Source organism: Cinclus cinclus, chromosome 3, assembly GCF_963662255.1.
Source record: "Cinclus cinclus chromosome 3, bCinCin1.1, whole genome shotgun sequence".
In the NCBI taxonomy this organism is placed as follows: Eukaryota; Metazoa; Chordata; class Aves; order Passeriformes; family Cinclidae; genus Cinclus; species Cinclus cinclus.
The window spans coordinates 47,693,531-47,709,856 of record NC_085048.1 but is presented as its reverse complement, the minus strand read 5'-3'; the positions used below and the strand labels follow the sequence as shown (position 1 = coordinate 47,709,856).

Here is a 16,326-nt window from a genome sequence, read left to right as displayed (position 1 = left end):
AGCAGTATAAATATTTTTTTTTGCTGTAACTTGATAATTTACTTTTAGGTGACCAGAACTGGCAGTTCTACACAATTTGCTTGACACAGCAATGGTGTCTATGCAGGCAGGTGCAACCAGACTCTGACTACACCCTTGGTCTGACTGCACACAAAGCTGCATTAGCGTGGATGTCCCCTTGCTAGCAGTGTACCACGCTGCACCACTCTTGACAGTCATACAGCTTCCAGTAAAGGCCTGCTTCATATCCAGTTGGCTTCTGCAGGATTGCAAAAGTCTGATGCCAGCGGTACAAACATGTTTGATGTGCTTAGAGGCTCAAATATAAAAAAAAGCAGAATTTACTTTGTGTAGCTTGCCAGAGGCATGAAATATGCTGAGGAGCACCCTTCTGTAAAGCTGCAGCTTCTAGAGAAAAGACAAGCTGTCAAGAACCCAAATGCAAGTACATCAAATCTTCATGGGGTCAATGAGACATTAGCATGGAAGATGTAATGCAGGACTCATAAAAAGTTAATAAATGACAGCCAGAGGAAAAGTACAACCTGCTACCATGGACACAAATAGAAATTGGCATCTCAAATTTACTTGTGTACATTTGGAAAGTCACAGAAAGGGTTTTATGAAGGGTTGACCACTCTTCTGGTCAACAAAAAAGGAGCTGCTTTGCTGTCTCTCAGCAAGATTTGCCAGATGCAAGTTCAGTCATGCATCTGTCAACAGAAACATTCAGAAGGGCTTCACGAAGTCATGTAGGTTTGGGCCTGCCAGATTTCCTTTGTTGATTCATATTTGCAGTCACAGCCTTATTTCTACTTTAGCCTTTCCTGTTTAATTTTCTGGCTTGAAAGATACACTTCAGACTGATTTAGCAGACTACCCCAAAAGAAAACCTTTGACAAGGGCAGGACTTTTGTCAATACGGATGAAATTAGGATCCAACAGACTCTACTTAGAGATGCAGGGGACCAGTCCAGACATTTGCTCTGGTGAACAGTACAAGTCTGTCATTCTGTCCCCATCATTTCCAAAAGAGATGAATGCTGGTCTGATGCATAACATGGGTTAATTGAGCTCTATACATAAAAGCATGAATTAATATTTCTCAAAATATAACTTCAGTGTTTAAAACTACTTTGGAAAATAGGAAATTAAAGACACTTGAAAAAGTAAAGATTTTACTGCACCTAAGAGTAAAGTACTGAGAACAGTTTAAGGAATATTCCTCCTCTGATAAGGAAACTTGCAGAGAAACATGAAATAGAAATTTTACAAAGCTTTCAAAGCTTTTCTACAGCTTACCTAATTCTGATAGATATCTCTTGGATGTTAATTAAAAATTGAATTAGAAGTTGAATTTTTAAGTCAGGAACCAGTTGAAATCAGAGATTAGAAAAAAAATGGTTACACATTTTCTATGTAATTTCATAATTTTATATTGATTAATTTTTACATTAATTTTCAAAAACTAATTAGTATTCTGTAATGAAAATGTATGATTTTTGTATATGGCCTGAAAATTGTGTTGGAATTAAATTAGTAAAATTAGCAGATACTAGATAATTTTTCATATCCATATATAAAAAAGATGTCTTATTGAAAAAGTGCATTTTTAAACTTTGCTTGTTTAAGTCTATTATACAATTAGTATGTATATAATGCAGTTTATGCATATATATGCATGAATGTTTTCATTGGCGCGTATGTGCTCTATTCAAAAGGCAGAATTCATAACATATCCAAACAAGCAGGAAGATCACAGGATAGGAAACTGATCAAGAGAAAAAGCAAGACATGAAAATAAAACCACTGAACTGAAAGATGTTCTCGAAATAGGAAACTAAAATAAATCAAGTTCTTTTGGAAGTGTAGAAGAGATTGTGTCTGTAGTAGCCATCTATCACAGATCCTGATGCTTAGATTCTCCCAAATCAAAACAAGTTAATATAGCTCCTTGCATACTAAAATGCCATTGCACAACACTCTAATGCAGAGAAAAAACATACAAACAAGAAAAAAAAAAAAGGAAAAAGAAAAAAGAGAGATTAAAAAGAAACTCCTGACAGACAACTGAATGATGTGATAACAAAGGGAGTTATCCTCTGTGGTGTGAAGCAGGATCAGGAGCAGTTTGTGAAGTAACCAGAGTAATCCACAGCTATGTAAAGGCTATGATAAAATGTTATGTCCTTGAAGATATGCTTTGAGTAGAAACAGAAGCTACTGGTCAAGCTTCTTTGGAATGACAGTAGGAATGAATTATTGTAATGATCCACTTTGGCTTTAGATGCTGAAAATTTTTAAAATTACATTTTGCTCAAGGGAGAATAAGCTGTAGACACATGTCAAGACTCCAGAGAATTATTGGGAAACCTGGTAGTGATTTCTCAGATAGCAAGAAGACTCTTCAGTCCCAAAGAGTTGAAATAAATTTGAAGAAAACAAGTACTGAGCAACTACTTGAAACAAGTAGCATATCATAAAAATGTCCGTATTTGTTTCCTGCTGGAAAAAGCTCCTTTCAAGTTCACAGACACAAAGGAGAAGTGCCCTGAATTCCAAACCTGATCTGATGGAGTGGACAGCATTCTTGGGCTGTAACCACAGCAGGATTTCATCACCAGCCTGAGTTCCTCTGCAGCTTCTTGGAGCTAAGAGCCAAGAAGCAGGTTTTTCATTTTGAATCTATACTTACAAAATGAAGGGGAAATTTAAAGCTTATTTTTTATGCAGCATGTCCAGGCTAGGACTCAAACTCAGATGATCTTTGGTTCTATTGAATGAAAAATATGGTATTTGTGATGACACAGATTGAAAATTCTGCTCTTGGACAGCTTGACAGAAATTATAATAATGTAACTAGAAAATCCAAAGCCTTCACCAAGAGTAGATGGTGATTCTGTCTGATGTTTCAGGATGGCTGAATTTTGTCTCAGGTTGCATTTTTAGAGGAATATATTTTAAAGTGAGTCAATGGACAGCCTATAATTTTTGGTGGTCTAATACTAAATGCAGAGCTTTGTATACAGAGCTTTCGAAGAGAAGCAAAGTATCACCTTAATTATGTTCTAGCTAAATTTTTCTACTTAAAAGCAGTGATTCAATGCAACATGATTGGACAAGTTGCAGCAAGAAAATTTTGTACAGTGCAGCAGTTTCTTCCTACCTAAAGACAGTGTTCTAGCCAGCTTTAAAAATGTATTTCCTTTTCTGTTTTGGCCTTACTTTTTAAAAAAGGACTCACCCTACTTATGCTGCTTGGCTCCACAGAGCCCCTGCTTGACAATGCCCCCACCCACGCCATGGAGAACAGTTTAGGGGGAACATAATACTAAGAGGAAGCATCAAATACACTGAGAAGCAGAGAACAAAGCTAAAGATATGGAAATTGGAAAGAAATGCATAGAAAAAAAAATCACTGAAATACTGAGATAAGCCTTCAGTTTTATACGTATTGCCTGCATGTTTTATGTAGGAAATGTGCTGTGTTCACATTTCTAGTTACAAGGCAAATGTCTTCTCCCTTTACATCCACTTCCACAGCCCAGAAAGTCTTCAGGAGAAGAAATCCTACAGCTCTAAAGGGAGCAAAAACACATCCTGATGTGATATTGAAAAGGGGAACAAGGATTGTCTGAAAGCAACACAGATTTCATTTGTTGTTTTCTTATGGTTTGCCATTTTGCCAACTTTGGAAAGCAACTTCCAAGAGGCGACAGGCTGAGAGAAAAAAAAAAAAAGCAGTAATAGCAGTAAAGGGAAAAGGGGCTATTCTTAAAATGTATTATTTTAGTATTAATTATATTCTATAACCACCAGCCCCCCCAAACTGCAAACCTACTACCCAACATCATGCTGAAGTCCAAAGAAACTAATCACCCTATCTTCCACTGTCTAAATGTTCTAAATGAGAACTACAATAGAAAGGTAGTCAGCTGTACAATCTTATTATCCTTCATCAATGAAGGCACTTACAATTGCATTTTACGAAGGTTTTACTAAAATGTGGACAGCACTTGGCCTGATTTAGTCCTTTTGGCTGGTTCTGCCTATGGGGAGTGGATGCCATTCATCATCATCAGACAGTAAGGGCCAGATGCAGAGAGATGCAGGCAATAAGAGCATTCAGTATTGAATAATAATACATATAATAAGTACATAAGTAATGGACACAATCAGATACTTAAAAATGGATTTCTAACTGACAGTTTATTGAGTGCCAGAATACATCAGTCAGTCACTAGAGAAAATCAGGAATTTTTATCTCCAGCCTCATCTGAGGACAGCAGTTAGCTGCCTCTATAAATAAAGTGGCATTCAGAGGATGCCTCACCCAGCATGAGGCTATCTGGGACATGGGCTTCAATGCTGCACTGCCTAAACAGAGGTAATCTTGTGAGCAATTCAAACACCTTCAAAACTTAAGCCAAAATGTGTGGTGGCTAGCCAGGCAGCAGTTTCTGTAGTAATCAGTTTTACTGATGTGAGACAGCACTCTCTGCAATAGCCACAAGTACTCAAATCCCTTTCAGTGTTTTATTTTCCACTATATATATGCCTTTGGCATGCAAGGTTCCTGTCAAGAGGACACCAAGAAAAGCTGGAGGTCTGTGTAATCATGACAATCCTTAATACCTACCTAACCACAACATCCAGAATGAAACAAAGTACAGGGGGAAAAAACCCTAAGAGTCCTAAAAATAATCAAATATGCACACATATGCAATGTTATAAAAGTCTAATCTTCTAGCTGTACTTCCATGTTGTAATGACCAACCAGTTTCAGAAAGCATTCCCATGGGATGCACCCCAAAAAATACACTGATATTCTCTAACATATTTATAGTCCTCTACAGTTTATTCTGATATACACAGGAAGGTAATAATAACAGTCCAATTGGCTCCAAACCACAGAGAATTCAGAAAGTTTTTCTAAATTTTTTGTCATTTAAAATTACAATAACTGAAATTCAGAGCAAACATTCTGTTCCAGACGAAGAAAAACAAATGAAAGACCTTGGGAAAACAGAATCTAAAAAACCAGTACTTACTGACTTTGCCATTGTTTTTCATGCTTAAAAAAATTAAAAGAAATCCACTGTTCTTCAAAAAGAGCCAAGAACATTGCAGTACTCATCTTTAAAAGGTTCTCCAATTGAAAACTTAATAAATATCTGAGATGAAGAAGGAAAGCAATGCCTCTGGGAAGAGTTGAAAAGCCTGAAGCTAGTTTAGTTACGAGTTTCAACTTTTCCAAAGCATTAGTTTCTTACTCCTAGCATCGATTTGGCAAGAGGATCTCAGAGGGATACAGTTACCAATAAGGAGAGAGACAACATAGAGATAACAAGTGATACAAGTTATCAGGCTTTAAACTATAGTACTATAAAGGATATAGTAAACACTTGCATTTTTTTTTCTTCCTTTTGTTTGTTTGTTTTTTTCCTTGGGAAGATTTAATTTTAATTTATGGCAATTGAGTGTTAGTATACAACTTTCAATACTAGTTTTTGTAGATCAAACAGCTTTTAATAACAATAAGAAATACCATGTCTTCAAAAATAAAAAGCAAATGTTGTAACAGGTTATAGCATTTATAACAGGATGTTATAACAGGATGTTATAACAGGAAATATATATAATTAATCTTCAGTGTGAATGGTGAGGTTTCATCAGGATTAGGTCTTCATATAAAACGCTGCCAAATTTTCACCAGTCCAACTGCAATGCCTCATACATGCAACAACTACAACTTCTTATAACCTCATGCTTTTGCTTTTTCAGAGAGATCTGTTTAAAACTGGTTGTTTATCCTTTAATAAAAACATGAAAAGAAGTCTCTAACCTAGTCCTATACATACATCTTGCAAAACAGCTCCAAGGCATTAATTCTTCCTTAGGTTTGGAATTTGGGACATAGTGGTATAATGTGCAAAACATCCAAGCTGATGCTACCATGAAACTGTATGCAATTATTGCAAATTTCTGATTGTATTTGCACAATAAAGGCTTGTTAGAGTTTGGCAGCTAAATGCCACAAAGAGTTTATCTACACCCTCAGTGTCAAGATCTCACACCTACTTAGCTGCTTAATGGAACACTCTCCAAAAGAAACAGACCCTGTTTCTTTTGTAAGAGGCAGTGGCAGAATATAACCACATCTATTTTGCCCTCCTAGCACAAGAACAGAAACTTGAAATGCTTCCTATGTGCCTTCCAGGCATGTGGCATAACTGCAGAAGTCAAGGAAAAATGCTTCGCTGTAGGGGTATAGGGAGCTGATTAAGCTTTGATGGGCCATAAGCTTGGCCTGCAGAAACACAGAACCTGTTGTTAAACTCTGTTTAGAGATACATTTTCTGTTAAATAGGTACAGACTTAGGGAATATATGTCCCTGAAAAAACATCAGAGGCCTGATCCACATTTGCATAAACCAGTGCCAAAAACTGAGTATTTTACTTCACAGGGCACTGTGCAGTCACCTGAAATCTAATTAGGTGACATCAGGTCTTGATTATAAACTGATGGCTGAGATTTGGACAGCCTGAAGTCCTCTTCTGAACATTAGTATAACATGGAAAAAACATGCTTTATTTCAGGTAGACATTTTAGATGTATGCCATAAAATAACTCCAAAACACAGTCTTGCTGATCATCACTTTTTTGCAGTTGTATGCAAGTATGCAAACCAACTTCTTCCAACTACTACACAAAAATGCACCTGCATCTGAGGTATCACACTTATCCTTCAGGTAACTTAGGAATGAAGGATTCTAAGGAGCATTTTAACAGCTTGGAAGAGAGGCTTGTGCCATAAGTTTGAACAAACACCATGAGACAGTTTTCCATCAGAACAGCTGGATGGCAGTGCATCCTGCACTATCATTTCATAGAAAAATGGTTTAAAGAATTTTAACTTGCTCTCTAATCTTGAATCTGCCAAGTCTCAACAGAAACAGGTCCTTTACATCTATGACTACTTTCAACATTTCCTTGTCAAAAGACCAAGACCAAGTTCCAAGATTTCCTTGGAAACCAAAATGGTTCCCAAGAGACCACTTAGCCCTAATTGTGAGATTCATAGGTAGCATCACTCTGACAGTTTCTAATCAAATTCTCTAGAAACTTCAGATTGTTTCTTAGAGAATTTGAATTTTTACAGTGAGGTCTTTCTCTTCTTCTAATAGATGATCCACTAGAAGTTTAAACATTCCCAATCAGTTTTAGTAATAATGTGACAAAACTGTGTCCACTATTCCAATTAAATTTGTAAAACAGATCTTGCTTTGTCAATAAAAAGGTTCCCCTTATCTTTATTTGACATTTTTAATCTCTAGAAATTGGTAAAGGTAGTAAAATTATCCTATGTCCTTAAATAGTTTTTAAGGTTGACCAGAGATTACTTCACATATCAAATAAATTCTGCTCATACTCCTGCCAGTTCAGTTTTCCAAGTGTTAGCACTCCCTATAAGACGACCCTAAATATATTTTCCCTTAAAGTACCTGCAAGAGGTGCACAAACAAACAAAACCCCCTGTTCTAAACTACTTGAGCGTCTCAGGGATATAGCACTGCAGGAAAGACTCAGAGGGAAAAGTCTGCCATAGTTCATGTAAACATCCTGTGGTCATCAGCACAGCCAAAGGTGGAATCCAACTCTGAAACCCAATACAATTTATGTACACAGGACATACCAGAAAAGATCTGGATTTAAACAGGTATAAAAATGAAACAGGAGAAAAATATTCTAGTGTTTGAATTTTACTTTTACTTACTAATACGTAGGTAAGCAAATACATCCCACCTCAGCTCTGTAGACACAGAAGGTCTATTTTCTGAAACAATAAACTCTGTCTGAATGACCTAACATGCAGTCTTGGTGAACTAGTACTTCAATAGACAAACAGTGTTATGTTTATGTCCTGAAATAGACTGCTTCAAAATTCTCAGCTTTATTTAAAAATTGATCATGCTGGTAAATAAATAAATAAATAAAGTGTTTCAATCAAAAAAATCAAATTCTAAACCTCATTCTTGTAACTCCTACTTAATTTGCAGATAGATCTTCTGTATATAAGGCTTCTTTTTGAATCTGCTACATCTAAATCTAATGCTGAAGTCTATTGTTGGAAAAATGTGAAGTACCTTTAAAAAAAAAACAGGGAAAGCTAGCATGCAGAATGAGATTGCAAATATGCAAATATAAAGATAGAACCTTGCCTTGTTTCTAGTGGAGAAAGGATAACCAGATACTAATTGGATAAGCCATACAATGGCAATAGAACCATTGAATTGAATGTACCAGATTTAATGTTAAGTGATGTGATGACACTAACATAGATACCATATCAAATAACAGCATTCATTTTAGCCACAGCTTCCCAGATTTCACACTTATTTTTGGTTGAAATCTAATTTAGAGCAACCCTTATTTTCTACTGTTAAAAAGTCCTCCCCCTAATCATCATATAATACTTTTCCCCTCTGCAGACAGATACTTACAGTAAGTCTCAAACTGGAACCTACAGCTTTTTGAGGGACAAATCCAAAAGTTCAACAATTTTTAATGAGAGATGTTGCTTGAGATAACCATATAATACAGAATCCACATCACGATTTGGACTATGTGACATGGATAAATGAGTCTCTCCATCCTTAGCCCATCTCCTATCCCCACTTTTACTATTGTATGCAGCAGAATTACACTGGTGGAGTACCTGTGATCTCTGGAGATCACTATCAATGGGTGCAGAGGTCAATTCACATCACCACAGCAGGAGTCCAATTTTCAATTTTATTTTTGCACCATTTAGTACAGTAGCAGCAAGGGCAGCAAGTACCACCATGTGAAACAGGATGAAGTTTGGGCAGGTTGTCTGTCATGAGTTTAGAAGTCCCTATCTTTCCTGGTATCTCCATATGTTTTTGTATCAGTAGTTTGGAAAGTATCTATTTGCTTCACATATGAGTCTCTCTTTTGGTCCTCAAAGCTTTGAATGCAAAAGCCTACCAGTAAAGTTGATAAAAAAAGATAATTCCTCATTTTCATGTGATTTTCCACCTATGGAAGATGATGTCCTACAGGAGACATTGAAACCTGTGATTTGAGTCAGGTAATACAGCAAATGTCACCTATAAAACTTTGTAGCCATGGTTTTGTATAATAATAAAAGCTGACACTGCATTAGCACTTTATTAAAAACAAGTAATTATGACTCTCCTTTGTGACAATATAATGCTTGTAAAAATTCAATTTTATCTAATTGAAATGAAAACCAGTCTATTAAAAATCATCAGGAACACTTAGGCTTCACAGACTCAAGCTTATTTTGCATAAGTGAGAGAATACAAAAAAATTATAGAGAAATTTCAAAAGACTTTAGGATCAACAAGTCTAACCATTAACTCAGCACTGCCAAGTCCAACCATGTCCCTAAACACCACATCTACAGGTCTTTTAGCTATCTCCAGGAATGGTGATTCCACCCCTTCCCTGGGCAGCCTTTTCCAATACTTGACAACCCTTTTGGTAAAAAAAATTGTCCTAATATTCAATCTAACCTGGCACAATGTGAGGCTGTTTCCTCTTGTTGTATCACTCTGTACTTAGGAAAAGAAGTCTACTGGAACCCACTCTTAAGTTCTTTTCAGGTAGTTGTAGAGAGAAATAAGGTCTCACCCAATACTCTTTTCTCCACGCTAAACAACTTCAGCTTCCTCAACTACTGCTCACAGGACTTGCACCCACCACATGCACATGCACCCGCTAAAATAATTTTTCAAAGTTTCAGTTTAAATAAATTAAAACAAAACAACAATATTTAAAATGCCGGACTTAATAAAACAAACAAATCCCTTATTTTTAAATGAACTCAGACAACTTTTTATTTGTTCTGGTTGTAAAAGTCTGGATTTCCCCCTTTGGCACCTGTTTTTAAACACGCAAGTTTAAAAACAACTCCGTGCCAATTGCCCAAACCACAGCAGGTAGTATAGTCAATGAATGAGACTATTCAGCAAGCTGACTACATGCTCCAGTGGGTACACTTGAAAAAGCAGCTCAGCTACACCTATTTTTGACCAACTATTTGGCAGATTCCCCTAATTATGGGATACCAAAGGAAGCTGCATGAACTTTTTCACCTTTGGGAAAGTAGAAGTGGTTCTCACTCTTTTTTTCAATGGTTTCTACTTTATTCTCTGTGGTTTAGGGCACTCTGACAGAAACCTTGCGTCCAGCAAGTACAGTGGTAAAGAAAGATATTAAATAATCTAATAAAAATCAGTGAAAAAATAGAACATGAATTAAAAAAAATTAATAAAAACACTCCTCACTGGGAAAATATGACTACTTAGCATATTTATTCATATTTGTACGTGAATGCTCTTTTTAAAAAAGAACATCAGGTACTTACTAAAACAGAAAGAAGACTTAGAGTAACTTTAAAAGACTAATGATCTATTTAACATGTTTAAAAATAATTTAAAACATACTGTGAAATGGCATGGACCTACAGAAAACAAGCCTCCATCCTCCATCACTCCCAGGAAAGTCTGACTGATTTTAATCCAATCAAATTCTTAAAGAAAAGCTTCATAAACCATTGCATTGACACAACTAGGAGTACAATAAACATCAACCAGAAGGCTGAAAATGAGCATCTTCAGCTAGAATGAACTGGAAACCTCTTTATCTGGTTATGTTTAAGTAGCTCCAGAAGGAGTTTTGTGGAACCTCCTTGTTAAAATTCAGAGCAAAATCTTTGCATTTACTCAGTCTATTCGGTGACCAGGTTTCTGAAAATTTTATTTTCCTGAACTGTGCAACAAGTTAATGAAAGACTCCCACTCTTCCTCTCCATGCAAGTCCTGTGATCAGCTGCATCTCAGTACTTTTAAACAGAACTAGTGAAAATACAAAACTTAATATGATTAAACATTTACTCTACTTAATCAAAAATGCATTTGTGAAAGAAAGGATGAATATTCAATACATAAACGCAGCTTTGTGCTTTCAGTATCTTGAAACGGATTGATTTTCAATTAAACACACATATCCAATAGGAGTTTCAAATTAATTCTTAACACTTCAAATAAATAATTAGTACTGCTGTTTGGTATCTTTTACTCAGTTACCAGAAATTATCTAAGGTGGGTGAAGACTGTCTTATCTTTATACTAGTCTAGAGAACATGGTGATAAACAATGTAGTGCTGTTAGAAAGCAATAATCAATAATACTATCTGTCTCAGAGGACTGTTTCATCAAAAATTCATGTCAGTCTCAAAGCTTTCTCTATAAGCTATTTGGAAAACATCTTCTCTTGAGGTTTCAACATAGTTATTCAGTGTCCCTGCAAGTTAACTCAGCCAGAATATGACTATAAATATTTAACTGGGTGTCATCTATTTAAATATACTGCTATTCTAAGTAGGGTGCTTGTGATCAACAGTTACTTGAGGAGAACAGAACAGACTGGTAAGCAGTCAGTTTTGCAGTGCCAGAAAAAATACAGACCATCTTTCCATTACTACTTGAAAGGAGGACATTTACTCAACCACAATTACAAGTATTAAAAGAGTATAAGGACTTAAAGTCTATAAAAAGAGTACAACCGGACTGTAGGAGTAAGTTTCGTTTGGCTTGTTTGTTTAAACAGAATTATTTATTATATCTCAAAATGTGGATACAGATAGGGCTGCACAGCCCTACACATTACCTCAACAAACCTCTTAATTAAAAAAGACAACAAACATTCTGAAACTCGAAATAAATCTTAATTATTTTTCAATTAGCAAATATTTCTTTTACCAAGATGTTTTCTAGTCATGTGCAGTCCAAGCAGCTAGTGTTGCAGTAGAAAATACCCTCCATGTAAATAGAATGTCACAATAAATACAAAACAAACAAAACCAAAACAAAACAACAAAAAAACAAAGCAAAACAAAAAAAAAACAAAAAAAAAAACAACCAACCAGATTTCCCACAGCTATCGAGTCAACAAATTTTCCAATTTCCCATTTCTTTGTGTCCGTATAAATGTGGGCAATAAAAAGCTAAAACCTCTCTGTACTAGTCTGGCTTGTTAGGTTCAGTGGAACGCTTTGTTGCTCTGCACTACCATTGAGGGTTTACCTGGCTGCTATCATGGGAAGATGAGAACACCCTTCACCACTGTGTAACAGAAAGGGATAGAGGACAGCTTTAAACCACGGAGTTGACATGATTTAGGAGTTTCCCAAGTGCCATAAAGCATTCCCCAAGCCAGGAAATCCAATTATTCCTTTAATTTCATGGCAGGCGTTCAAACTGCTCATGGAAACTCTTAAACACCTTTCTTTGAAAACTTAAAATTGGAGACTGGAGAATTCAATCACCAGCGATGGTGCTAGAAGCTGTTAAGAGTCCTTTTCTGTTAGAGTCCTTTCCAAAGGAACCATATGTTTTGGGTACAAGCATTTTAATGGAAGAAAACTTGTCACAGTCTAAGACATTCTTCAAGGTTGCTTCAAGCAAGTAAGAAAATTGGATCTCAGCCAGAAGCAGCAAAAGCACTGTGTCCTGTTGCTGACTGTGTTTTGATTTTATATCATCAATAACAAAGTGGTCCCCATTTTTCAGTCTACTTTTTAAATTAAAGGAAAAAAATCTCCCACCGGCACATTCATGACTCTTTCTTCACAACTGAGATTACTTATGCAAATAAAGGGTGTAAACAGCCCTCCACAGACCAGCTTCTTTGAGTACCATTTTTAACCATAAGCAGTAATTATAATCCATAACAGCAATTTGAAGGAAAAAAGGCAGGATTAAGACTAAAGGCCAATTATTAAAAATAAGACAAATTTCAAGTTAAAGCTGTGAGATATTACTTTCAGAGAACTCGTTATTTGAAACTAAGCTCATGGCTTTTGCTTAGATACTGCAAAAATTAAGATCATATATTACAAGTCAAAACAATAAATATATTCACACTGAGTATCCCTAACATCAAGAACATAACTGGCCAGTTCCCAGCTACTGCAAGGACTTAGCACAACCTTTTCTGGAGTGCTTCTTAGCTTTTGATTTTTTTTTATTTTTTTAAGGGTGCATGACAGGAAGCTGTTAATTGTTTTACTACAATTTATGCTTAATTAAGATGTTCCATGCCCCTTCTTGTAAGCAGCTGCTTATTGTGGGACTCACTCAAGTAATTTTGTGAGCAACTTGCAGGGTTGTGGCGACAGTCAGTTGCCATTTCCCAAATCATGGCGTCACTTCCACGTTACACGTGTTTCCACTGACTCTGTTGGAGTAAGAAACCGAAGCAAAGAGTAGTTTTGGAAAGCATACCCAAGTGCATGCTTTCCAGCAACATTCAACAACAATCTGAACACCCAGTCAGCAAATCTGATTAAACACTGCAGACTGCTACAAAAGGCACTGGAGGCTCTGACTTCAGTACCATTCATGTGGTCTGAAGAGACTATTTGTAGTCTTTCTATTGCAGTTAAGCTTAGGACTTAAGCTATTGCATTGCCACAATGTGACTACCTTTAAATGGGAAGATGCAGCCAGCACACTATTCAAAAGAAAGTTCTGAAGTAGTAGAATGGATCAAATTTTATTCCTGACTATTGCATTTGTGGGGAGGAGGGAGTGAAGACACCTTCATTTGCAAGCAACAACAATTTTCTAAATGTGTAACCATAAAACAAAAGCATCCAAAGGTTTGTATTTTGAAAACAGCTTTGCAAATAACCTTCCTAGTTTACAATGTTTTCTTACTGTAAATAGATACACACAAGTATGTCTGTTGCATGTATTTTTGCAAGGGCAAATACATACTACAGCACACCTTTCATATGCACACTTAGCACTAAATGCATGTTAATGCTCTGCCAATATGAAATAGCCACAGCAACAGAGAAAACATACAAAAGCAGTGAATTCCAATTCTCCCTCAACTTCCCACACCCACAAAAAACAAAACCTCAAGCCAAAGAAGTGGCATAAGATAGCACAATAGGGCAGGGCTCAAGTTAATCACAAGGACAACGGGTTTGCCTGTATATACCTTTTTACCCCACAATCATCCCTATTTACGCAGACACACACACAGAGATTATTCACCTTCCTGTCTAGAGGGAGCCAAGGCAGGAAGCAAGGCTGCTTGGCAAATATCACTGTAAATTATTGGTACTTTTGTGCCATAAGTGTGCCTGCTTTGGGGGTATTTATGAATTAGGTAAGAAATTAGCACAAAACTGTGTGTGCATGAAACTGTCGCCTGCTGTTCTTAACCAAATATTGTCAATTTAGCAACAACCACACTTCCCACTGAGGGCTGTATATTTAAATCCTTTAAAAAATCAAAAGCTATTTTTAGATTTATATGAATCTAAAAAGGGGCTGTAGTTGTGTTTTTCAAGGATGAAATAAACTTTATGCTCATATATTTGTTACCTCTGTCAAAAGGGGATGACTGGATTCTCATTCGAGTTTATAGAGGCTAATTTTTAAAATAAAGCACCTTGAGAAGTTACACAAAAAAAAAAACGGAGGACAGTTTCTTTTCCTGAAAGACTAAAAGAAACTGAATACATAAGTGGGGAGTAGAAATACCATCTCAGATATGCATACTCTCTGAAAATCACTGACCAGGTCAGGCATACAAGCTTTATGGAGAAAGCAGGTGTTAGTCTGAAGACCTTTGCAGCGAAAAGGGTAATTTACAAAATAGTACAAGAACTGTGTTTAGAGGATGGCTAGGAAGAAGAATAGAAGAACTGTTCAACAATACATTGAATAAATTATTGCACCGGTTTAAGTTAAAACATTAATCCAGTCCTCTAGTAAGCAAAGGTATTAACACAATTGGAAGCAGAACAGACTTGATGGTCCACTGGTCCCTTTCAGTACAGTAACTTGTGTTCTAGGATATTTGCCATAATACATAATAGCCAAAAAACCTGAAGAGTGTGGAATTAAACAAAAGACATGGAGCAGGTAACATTCAGTCCACGTTAACCTGTCATTCCACAGGATAGCCACAGGGTTCAGGGCCACCAGCTCAGTCTTTTGGCTGGAACAGCAACAGATATTCTTTCTGTACCTACCATGCATGAGAACTGACAGTAGTACACGTTTTTTATTAGTATTCCTATAACTCCTACAAAATTGAATACCATATATGAGTATCAAAGAAGTCTACAATTGGCAAAAGAGTTTTAATGCACAGAAAATTTATATGTAGGTATTTTTTCTTGAAGCAAAGTGTACTATATATTTATTTGTACAGTTTTATCCTTAATCAGAAGAGTTGTTTCTTGTCTCTTACTTTGACCTTCAGTTTTAAAAGACTATTCAGAGTCACAAACAATTCAAGGACTGAGAATTACTGGCTATTTAGTACTGTACGTCAATAAAATGATGCTGAATTACTGTAAGATTTATTTTAAAAAGAAAGAAGTTGCAATCTGTGGGTACAGTCCATTAAGCAAGACTGGTGTAACAAAATCTCTTAAAAGCTAAAACCACAGCCAGGTTTGGTCCACCAACACTTAAACCAGTGTTACCTTAAATTTACTAAACTGAAACCCCCAAACATCACTCTATGCTAACACTTGCAAACTTAAGCAGTGTGGATTTCATTACGTTTGTTACAACCGGACACAATGAAGTTCTCATTTTGTAAGGTGAACTTGTATTTCAAGATTTCATAATACAGAAACATTACTTGCATTATATGTGTAGTAGTATACCTCCAACATCAAAACTGAAGTCTAGAGATACCACATGAAGATAATCTCCTAAAATAACTGCTTAAAAGTAATCAGGTTCTCTGACAACTCCCTCATTAACATCTTAATTGATTTGAAGTTCTTCACTTTTATCTCAGTGAACAATTACTTACATAAATAGACTCTAGTTACTCACATAAATGATCTCTACAAACTTTAGCGCAGTTACTCCTGAAAGTAACAGCTCACCGAAATTCAGAATGTATAGGTCTTTCCTTAAAACATTTACAGAAAAATTAATGAATACTTGGAATTGCTAACCTTACTTCCTAGTTCTTGATTTTTCCCAATGTTACCTGTATCAATTCTAAAAACAGAGGGGCCAAAAAATTTTAGAAAAATCAAGCTATGAGCAATATAATCTCATAAACAATAAGAAATCCAAGAAAATAATTAGAAAAAAAACTAACAAAAAACACCCCTTAAGAGAGTCTAGGATGACTGCCCAAAATAGCTCTCCCCCACCCCTAAAAACACACTTATACACACACAGGTAATTACTGCTTACTGATTTTGGGGGAGGAGCTTATATCCAGCA

The 16,326-nt window shown here is 36.1% G+C and overlaps 1 protein-coding gene across 1 annotated transcript in view; it reads right to left on the bottom strand.

Moving 5' to 3' along the window:
* Positions 1–16,326, bottom strand: part of NT5DC1 (5'-nucleotidase domain containing 1) — a 125,916-nt gene that overhangs the window by 85,528 nt on the left and 24,062 nt on the right. The gene's annotated exons all lie outside the window — the stretch shown is intronic.